This window comes from Crinia signifera, chromosome 9 (genome assembly GCF_055691185.1).
Source record: "Crinia signifera chromosome 9, ASM5569118v1, whole genome shotgun sequence".
NCBI lineage: Eukaryota > Metazoa > Chordata > Amphibia > Anura > Myobatrachidae > Crinia > Crinia signifera.
In genome coordinates, this window is record NC_139225.1 from 57,966,176 (window position 1) to 57,976,351 (window position 10,176).

The following is a 10,176-nucleotide window of genomic DNA, read 5'->3' on the forward strand; positions in this document are numbered from 1 at the left end:
ATTAACAGATTGCAGGTGTTTCAGGGCAGTCACTGGGAGCTTTCCAGAAAGCTGGCACATTTTTGCGTAATTTCCTGAGCGTGCCAAAGACATTGGCAGTTGCATTGGCCCTGGCAGCAAAGTTTTGCTAGATTTCTTGAGTAACCTGAGGGTTCCCAGAGGTCCAGGATAGAGTCCAATGGTCGCAATGTTGGTCGATGCTGGGCCATCGGACGCAGTGAACAGATCATAGGAACTTTTTATATAAGACACCTCCTGCGGCTTATGGATATTTTTACACAACCGCTGTGCCAGTGGTGGATCCACCAAGGGGTTACTAGGGGTGGTCGCCCCGGGGCCCCCACACATCAGGGGCCCCCACACTCCAGGTGGGTGTGTGGCAGGCAGTGGGGTCCGGGCAGCGTGTCCCTGTGGTCCGGGCAGCACTGGGCGGGCAGGGGGTCCCTGCGGTGGCTGGACAGTCAGCGGCTAGTTCCCATACGCCGCAGGGACCCCGCCACTGCCCATCTGGCGCAGCGTGGTAAGCATTGCAGCAGTGCTGGGGGATAGATGCCGTGTTCTCCCACTCACCTGCCAGCCCCGCATCTCCCCTCTGCCCTGCTCTCTTGTCACACTGTCTCCGGGGGGACCTACCCTGCTCTCCCCACCTGATCACCCCATGTCCCAGGCGCCATGAAGAGGCCATGCCCGTGCAGCAGCTCCGACTCCGATGGGCAGTGAGAATAACGGTACTTATGTAATATCTGGGCTCCCGTTTTTCTTATGAGACCGCGTCCGCTCGTCACGCTTCGGGCACGGTGGCTCGCTGCGCTCGCCACACTATATAAAATCGACTCCATGCGTAGTTGGATAGTAGGGGTATGAAAAAATGGGGTGCATTTAACATGGGAGCCCAGATAATACATAAGTACCAGAATAACTACTCCGGTGAGTGCTGAAGGGGGGTGAGAGGAGGGGTGGGCCCCCATAATTTTGTTGTCCAGGGCCCCCACAGACCTTAATCTGGCCCTGCGCTGCGCACATAGACAGTGGCAGCATCCATCTCTGAATCAGTCCATTATATGCGATTAAATTATTAAATTATTTATTTGTGAATTTATATGTATCCTTGTTTATATTTCGGGAATACATTATGTTGATTATGTTGATCGTTTGAGCAAGCTCTGTACATTTTATAGCTCTCCAATAAATGAATGCAGGCATTTTTTGTAAGCATTGTTTAGCCATTTAATAAATTGTGCATCCCAATTTAGCACCGTTCTTTGTCTTGTGTCTGTTGGTGCTGACAATTTTAACAATTAAAGTCCTTTGTGAATTTTCAAGCTCAAACATTGTTTATAAATAGGTTAAAAACACCCACTAAATCCACAGGAAATGTGTTCTTGATTGAACCTTGTCTCTTGGTAAAAATAACCATCAATAAACAAGAAGGGGAAATGAATATAAACAGAAAGCATTGAATCACCTTTCACCAAGAACAGAAGTGAAAACCAGAATGTATAGTGCAGAAAGAATAAAGGGAAAGGGAAGTACTGTAGCAGGAAGTAGTCAAAAACCTAAAAGGAAAGGAGACAGATATCCTGAACTCAACTGAGATGATACAAAGTGCATAAATCTAAAACATATAAACTTTATATGATATTTCAATAGAAACCAACATAATGCCATGGATTATAGGATTTCAAGAAAAGAATTGTAATAATACGTCAATGAACTATAATTGTAAAAAAATACTGTAAATATAGTATATATAAATGATTTTATATCTTCCGTTTATGATTCTACACCACACAAAATATATTCTAAACAGCCTAATTAATTTTAAATATTGCCAGCTTGCCCCATGTAAATGGTTAATGGGCAATTATAGCTGGGAGTGATGCTTTACCTGTATGTGGTGTGTAAATGTAATAGGGTGCAAGAAGCTGGAGGTGCTGGTGTTCTTCAGAGAATGGGTGTATTTTTAGAGCAGCAATCATATACAAACAAATCACCTAGTAAATAATTGCTTTAAATATATGGCCATTCCATATTACCCTCATCCTCATTCCATGTTATCCACATCATAATTCCATGTTATCCACATTATCATTCTATTTTCTCCTCTTCCTCATTCCACATTGCCCTCATCATCATTCTATGTTCTCCTCGTCATCATTCTATGTTCTCCTTATCATCATCATTCTATGCTAATCTTCATGATCATTCCATTGATATTCTCCACCATTTCTTGTTTCTTCATAATTCCATTAAATCCTCATCATCATTCTATATTACCCTCATCCCCATTCGATGATATGTTCATTCTCATTCGATGATATGTTCATCCTCATCATCATTCTATGTTCTTCTCATCTCTCTATTGCTGCTTTCCCACTGCCTACACGGCATGCGAACCAAGTGAACAGCTGAGAGCCGCACGGTGTTTGTTTACATCGTGCGCCTCCGCCTCCCGAATGCCGCTATTGGCCGCCTTGCGGCTCCTGATTGGCCGCTAGGCCGCCAATAGCGGCATTCGGGAGGCGGAGCCGCACTATGTACACAAACACCGTGCGGCTCTCAGCTGTTCGCTTGGTTCGCGTGTCGGTTTGTTATTTTGCAAAGACCCCTTCCCTGGACTACGTCGCCCTGGGACAGGTGAGTATGGTTTCCTTCCATAGGTTCCCACATGGATTTCGTCGGACTCCGGACGCCGATGCCATCGCCGACAGGGATGCCGACATGGATACAGACGCCGACACAGACCAGGACATCAGGACCAGGGCTACCTACGGGCTCAAGATAGGTAAGTATCAGTATGTGTGGGCTGTGGATGTATTAAACTTTTATTTTTCACATGTGTCAGTGTGTTTATTGTACTTTTACTGTGGAACTACAAGTTCCAGCGGACCCTTTAATGCGCCGCAGGCTGGGACTTGTGGTTCTCCAAGTCCCAGCTTGCGGGGGAGGCTTGCTGGGACTAATAGTTCCACAGCAAAAGACAATAGTTTTTATTCTATTTTTTTTACACCATTCCATCAGCCCGATGCCCACCGCCCAGGGGCATCGGGGACAGCACCAGGCTTCAGCCTGGTCAGGTAAGTCCTGAAGGGGGGGGACCCCTTCATTGGGGGGGTCCCCACTCCCCCAGGGCACCTGGCCAGGCTGACTGGTCAGAGGGATGAATGCTTTGGCCGCGGGAACTTATATAATAAGTCTCCCCCTGGCTGTGGCATTACCCTGCTGGCTGGTTTGGCCTGGGGCTGGTTCTTAAAATACGGGGGACCCCTACTCATTTTGTCCCCCGTATTTTGGGAACCAGCTCCGGACCTGGAGCCTGGGGCTGGTTGTAAAAAATCAGGGAACCCCTATTTGTCGGGTTTCCTGATTTTTTAATACCAGCCCCGGCTTCTTCAGCCTGGTGCTGGTTACGGCAGTGGGGGGGGACCCCATGCCGTTTTTTTTTTTTAACGCGTAAAAGGGCTACCCCTTTCCCACTGCCGAAAAAATGACTTTTAAGCGGGTAAAACACTGTATTTTTAAACGGGTACAGCAACCTGGAGCATTCCCACTGCACCTGTACCCGTTTAAAAAGCCTAAAAAAACTGCAAATTACCGTGTAAAGGCTGCAGTGGGAAAGGGGTATATGTTATCATCCTCACTTACATGGTATCCTCTTCATCATTCTATATTGTCATTCTCACTCCATGTTATCCGCATCATCACTCAATGTCACCGTCATCCTCATCCTCAATAGTTGTTATCCTCATTTCATTCTATGTTATCCTCATCCATAACCCTGTTATGGTCATTTCCATTTATGATATCTTCGGTTCTCATGATTAAATACTTCTGCTGTAGCACTAGCAATAATCTGTTTAAGACTTTCAATTGTATATTAGAGTCTACATTTAAATAGAGCTGCAGGTATTAATATTGTGCATTGCTATTTATTGCAGCAATATCAGAGTGCGAAGCACAATGTAACCTGGCATGGAAAATAGCCACAGCAGCATAATAGCACTAACTATGCCAATGCAGATATGAGTCACATGTCAAATTAATCAGCAGTTTCCTGATTCATCCCAGTCACATCGTATTGCAGAGATTCAAATGACCTGGCACGCTGAGAGGGTCTGTATGGCGCGACCAGTGCTGGATTAAGGGCCTCATGGGCCTGAAGCTAAAAATATTCAAGGGCCCATGGACGAGGTGAGGGCAATGCAATGTAGGCACGAAGAACCAATACACTATAAGCCCAAATGTCTCCCTAAATACATAAAAGTTCATAATTTTGTGTAGAAAATAGAAATGTAATACTTATTTATGGCTGATCATGTGGCCAGCTGGTGATCATCATGATGAGCCTATTTTTATGTGGAGGTGTGGAGCTCTGTCCAACCAATTCTTAATCAGGCCCTGAGTGCGACTGCAGCAATATTTTATGAGGACACATATGTAAGGTAACCACCAGACAAATCTTTGTGGTTCTAGAAAAAATGTAAGAAGCAAGGCTAGAGATTTCTTGGCCCCCATACACCAGCAGCCCAGATTCCTCAACCCAGCAGTCAGCGATGATCATCGATCCATTAGGGAACTGGGAAAATGAAACATGTTCAAAATGACCATTTGCAGTAGGGATTGGGGAATCAAGAATTTTAATTGTTTAATATTCCTAATTCATGGACCTGGCCATCGGGGATCAGAGCATCGCACCAATATTTCTCTAGTGTTTTTGCCAGATATTAAGGAAGATTTAACTAATCCTGGAGAGAGATACCATGGGAAGTAGAGTTTACAGTTAAAAGCTGATTGGTTACAATTGGCAACGTATCCACCTTTTCTCTCTCTAAAATGTGATAAATCTCCTTAGTTTATTTGTTAGTTTATTTGTATAGAGGATCCCATAATAAAGGGATAGGGTCAATCAGGTTCCCGACATTCAGAATCCTGAAACATCCTGGAGGTATGTACTTGGGTTGGGGTTAGACTTAGGCACTATGGGGAGTGTTAGTGTTAGGCTTCAGTGGTTGTAGAGGTAAGAGTTAAGGCAGCGGGGAAGTTGGGTGGATAGGGTAAGGTTGGGTTAGGATTAGGGGTAGGGAAGAAATTTGAACTGGAGATTGTTGGTATTCTAGGTCTTGTGAGTTGAAACTGACACAATATACTGTATATGTTAACCTCATAAATTAGAGTACATTTTCCCAATACTACTATAGCTTGATAATGCAAGAAATTGCTACAAAATATCAACACACTAAATGATTTCGGCAAGCGAAACCAATGTCTGCCATGCAGTTGTTATTACTGTTTTCAGCAGCATTTAAAAGGGGTTGGAGGTCATTACAGACATCATATGCTGTAAATATCATTGATATGTAATGCACTCATACACTAGATTCTGTAATACACAAATGAGTATGGGTGTCATTAAAAGTATCTGTTTTAAATGGCGCCATTGGTATTTTTTAAAATGTATTTACATGTATTGTACTAGCATTAATTAAGGTGTTAAAAAGGCACGTATAAAAGTCCCAGTAGGGATGAGGTGTATACTGCTTTCTGCAGCAGTTTCCCACCACTTTAGAGCCTTACAAGAGTAAAATATCCCTTTACGTCGCATTTATATTTTTTTTAGTTAAAAATCTACATTTACTATATATGCTGTTATAAAAAAAAAGACAAAACCTTTGAATTGGATGGGTACACATTAGACAATGTGCACATGACAAGATGCCTGTCAAGATTATCTTTCATTCTCAGAACATATACATATACAACCTGACGACCACACAGGACCATTAAAGCTATCTTCTCATCTACCATGCAGTACACGATGAGAAGTGAAGAGAAGATACTAGGAGTAAGCACAGGAGCGAGCATTAGTACATACACATGATTAAAGGTCCATACATACTGGGAGTTTTTGCCCAGCATGCATGGATAATGATGATGGGAAAATCACCGCGCTGAAAAACACCAGTTTTAGCGATTTTTCCCAGGGTGGACGACTTTTTCCATAGCGGGATGCTATGGAAGGCCGTCCACTCTGTCACTCATCTGCTGGTTACATCAGCAGATGAGTGGCCGGGTCAACTATGATGCGGGAGGGCGCACCCGAGCAAACTGAGCGGCTTTCAATTCAAAGTCACCCAGTGTGTATGGGCCTTAAGTCTCATAAACACTAGAGGATATAGTAAAAGAAAAGGCTTTCTAAGCGATGTATTGTACTATATCTTCTAGTGTCTATACTCATTATCATTAATGATGTGTGTGTCGTTAACAACCGCTGATGTCTGCTGAACATGCAGGTCAATTTGGCGATATACCCAAATGACCCTCATTTTCAGCGTGTCCTGGTGATGTCATAGAAATATATCATGTAACGATATTGTTCAGTGTATACACTCTATATCAGCCACTATCGGTGGCGGCCAGGGTTGCCTAGAGTGTATGGGGTTTTAGATAATGTGTCTTGTTCTAATTCAGCTCAAAATAACAAATCAGCCATTTTTTTTATGTAATGTGCATTCAGCCTTATGGTTTTGGTAACACCATTATAATGCCTGACTGTGAGGAGGGAGTAATTCAAAGAAGAGCAAGTAACTTAATCTGTCCATGGGTACGAATAAGTAACATAATCTGTCTTTAAAATATCAGAACATACTATACAACAAGGGATAAGCTCAGTGGCGTAAGTTCATCCCAGTTGCCCGGAGGCAAGATATATATTGGTGCCCCCAACACATCCACACACAACCATATATACACACACACACACACACACGTCTCTTATAAAATATATATCTATTTATATATGGAGAGAGAAAGAACACATATACTGTATATATTTCCGAACTCAGCCACAGATGCTATTTCAATGGCTTTCAATTAATGGATTTCAATTTGCAGAGGAGGAGAGGTGCCCCCTTGAGAGCAGGAGCCCGGCTGCAGATGACTCCATTGCCTCCCAGAGTTCTGCCACTGGATAAGCTACTATAAACATAGGTTGAACAAGATGGACGCAAGTCTTTATTCAGCCTCACCTACTATGTAACTTTGCACCTGGACAAACCGCATTGCAATGCAGGTATTGCAATTACATGTATTTATTTTTCTTATTTTGTTTATTTTTGTATGTAGGGAAAATACTGACTGATTTTGAATGTAGCCCACAAATGCTGGACAGCTCTTTTTTTTCACAGCAACATACTGTAGATTTGATTTTGGATACACCCTTTTCATACCAACAGACAGTGGGCAGTATTCAATGGTTTTTTTTGCGATGTGCAGCGAATCCTGTTTAGGATTCACTGCACAATCGCCGGGTTCCAGGGGGATGGAGTATTCGCTGCCAGCTCTCCCTTTCCCCCTATTCAACCCCACAGGGGCTCATTGCCCCTGATAGCGAACATTGAAGTGAACATTGAGTAGGGTGAATCAGATTTTCAGTGAAAAAAGATTAACCGTAGATAGTAAAATCAGCCCGATTCTCTGAAAAAAAGGTGAATCGGGAGCATTGAATGCTGCCCAGTATCTCTGCACTGCCCCCCTGCCCCACCTGCAGTACAGCATGCTTTGCCCAGGTGCAGTCCCTTTTTTTGCTTTACTCCCACCTCAGAATCAGGCCTATAATTCACTTTGTCATTTACTAATAGTACTCATACACCCACTGATGAGATTGCCATTTGCAAGCACTTGGAATACTGTACACTAGTAAAAATACTATTTAATTGGGGGGTGGGGGAAGGGGGGGGAACAAAACAAATAGAAAATGAAACAATGAAACAATGCAAGAATATACATGCTATTAAAGTGCAAGATGTGTTATAATAGCACAGGTTGTATCTGTATAAAGTATATATTGTGTATAATTGCATGCAAGCATTACTATAATGTAATATATAAAGCAGAAAGAAAACATCTAAGTAAGAGATATATGGTAAAACAGGCCAGAATATCCAGCATACGTGGCACAGTTATTACATAGCACCTGATTTATCATGAAAAATAATGAGTTGTCCTTTGCTCTGAAGACAGAACACATACTGTACTATAGGTGTGCTCTGAGCTGACTTATACCTAGGAATAGAATATCTTATTTCTCTCTCCTTCATCTATAGAATGTACATCAACACAACACACAGTATCTACTACAATAACTGTAACTTTAATGGAGTTTATTAATCCCATATGTCCATATATTCTTAATCTTATCATTATTATCATCCTTTATTTATAAGGTGCCACAAGGGATCCACAGGACCCAATTACAGTGTACAGAGAAATATAGTAACCTTTATGGTTTGCTTAATTAGTAGGAAACATAAGTTATTGTATAAACCTATAGATATGCAATGCAAAAATATCCTCATTATTAATAATACTAATAATAAATACAAATGAACAAATTTACCATTTATTAAATAGAATAAAGATAGCTAGTTATTTAGACAGAGATAGATAGATAGATAGATAGATAGATAGATAGATAGATAGATAGGATATTTTGGTTATTTTATTATTGTTATTAAAAAAATAACATTACTGCATAAAATAAAGGCTCTGGATTGTAATTGCTTGTGATTATTACAGGACTTCGCATAACACACACAGAAATCATATACCATCAGTATATAGTTTAGGGCTTGTGTACTATCCTGTCAGTGGTGAGGGTGCTGCACCCCTGGTTGCATGTGTCTGTGGTGCAGGTGAGTGAATGACACATACATTACCCGTAACTTTCCCAGCAGCGGGCCATGCCTCCTCCGGGCGCCGGGGTACTGTGCCAGCGTGGTGCGGGCTGGGGCGTAGGGCTGATCACGGTGCAGGATCCGGAGAGGGAGAAATCCCGAAGTGTCAGGTGCAGGTTTCCCTAAAGTAGGACGCAGCCGCCCCAGTCACAGCCATGAGTGCCAGGGATCCATTTCCCAGCCCCGATGATCTCTGCTCACTGGAGGGTGAGTGAGGCAACACACTTGTCGCTGTTATCCAGCACAGCCAATGCGGGGTATTCCGGTGTACACGGGAGCCGCTGCAATCCTGATGACAGGAGCGGCGTCTGTACTACCCTGCCCAGTGTGTCTGACTGTGTGCCAGCATAAGCCGGGGGACACAGGGCAGGTGCAGCGAGTGTCTGTGCCGGGGAGGAGTCATGGTGCCGCCGGAGAAAGTAAAATAACCGCTGTGACTGTGGGGGGTGTAGAGGGGAGAGATGGAGGGTATCAGCCAGGCTGTGCCAGGGAGGAGAGGACAGAGTCACAGGCAGCAGCTACTTCCAGTACTGATCCGTCCTCACTCCCACTCCGTCTCCCACACCCTGGCACATGCTATAGTCACACATAACCTCGGAGAGCAGCTGCTGAACCAAGGAGAGAGGGTTCCCCCTGCCCCCAGCGGTGCAGTACTGCAGCCTAATCCTGCTCTCACCTGGCAGACATCTCACACCAGCACTGCTTCACGTTCTACTCATTCTGCTCATGTTTCTTTAAGGGTATAATATTGGACCAGGTGTATCAAGCTTAAAAAGGTGGTAAAATGGAGAGTGATAAACAACCAGCCGATCAACTCCCAGCTGTCATTTTTCAAACCCAGCCTGTAACATGGAAGTTCGGAGCTGAATGGCTTGCTGTTTATCACTATCCATTGCATCACTTTTTGAAGCTTGTTACATCTGGCCCTGATTGCATACCCTCCAACATTTGAAGGGTAAAAATCGGTACACATCCAGAAAGGGGCGTGGCCACTGGAAAAGGGGGCGTGGTCACTCCTTTTTGAATGTGTACTCGGCATTTAAAATAAAATAAAAAGTGTATCCATAGCCAACCTTCCTTTCTGCAGAGCTTCATGTGTCCCTCCAGGGTCATGTTGGGAGGTAAGTATTTATATTGTGTTTGGTCACTGATAACGCCGAAGTCAACACTGGGTGCAGGACAGTGTTGTCACCGGGGGCAGAGGCACGGTATCTGTGCGTCTATAGATCTATCACTATCTGTGGACACACGGGGTAGGTATTATGACCTCCGCTGTCTCACCTTATTCAGTACGCCAGCCATAGATAGATGTGAGCTGTCTCGCAATGAATGCACTAGATCCGGCGTGCAGGCTGCTGTGCTGTCGCCAGGCTAAAGCAAACAATCGCCGAGCCACGTAGACGCTATCAGTACTGGGAGCGTCTTGCAGTGGCACATATTTTAC

General features: G+C 43.7%; 1 protein-coding gene across 3 annotated transcripts in view; it reads right to left on the minus strand.

Annotated features, from left to right (window-relative positions):
• Positions 1-9,411, minus strand: part of MID2 (midline 2) — a 241,980-nt gene extending 232,569 nt beyond the window's left edge. Inside the window, exon 1 of one of the 3 annotated variants that reach the window (XM_083159114.1) lies at positions 8,710-9,411. The gene's annotated coding sequence lies outside the window, so the exon portion shown is untranslated. The remainder of the gene's footprint in view (positions 1-8,709) is intronic. The other 2 variants (XM_083159113.1, XM_083159112.1) reach the window with 2 other exon arrangements.
• Between the last annotated feature and the right edge of the window lie 765 nt (positions 9,412-10,176).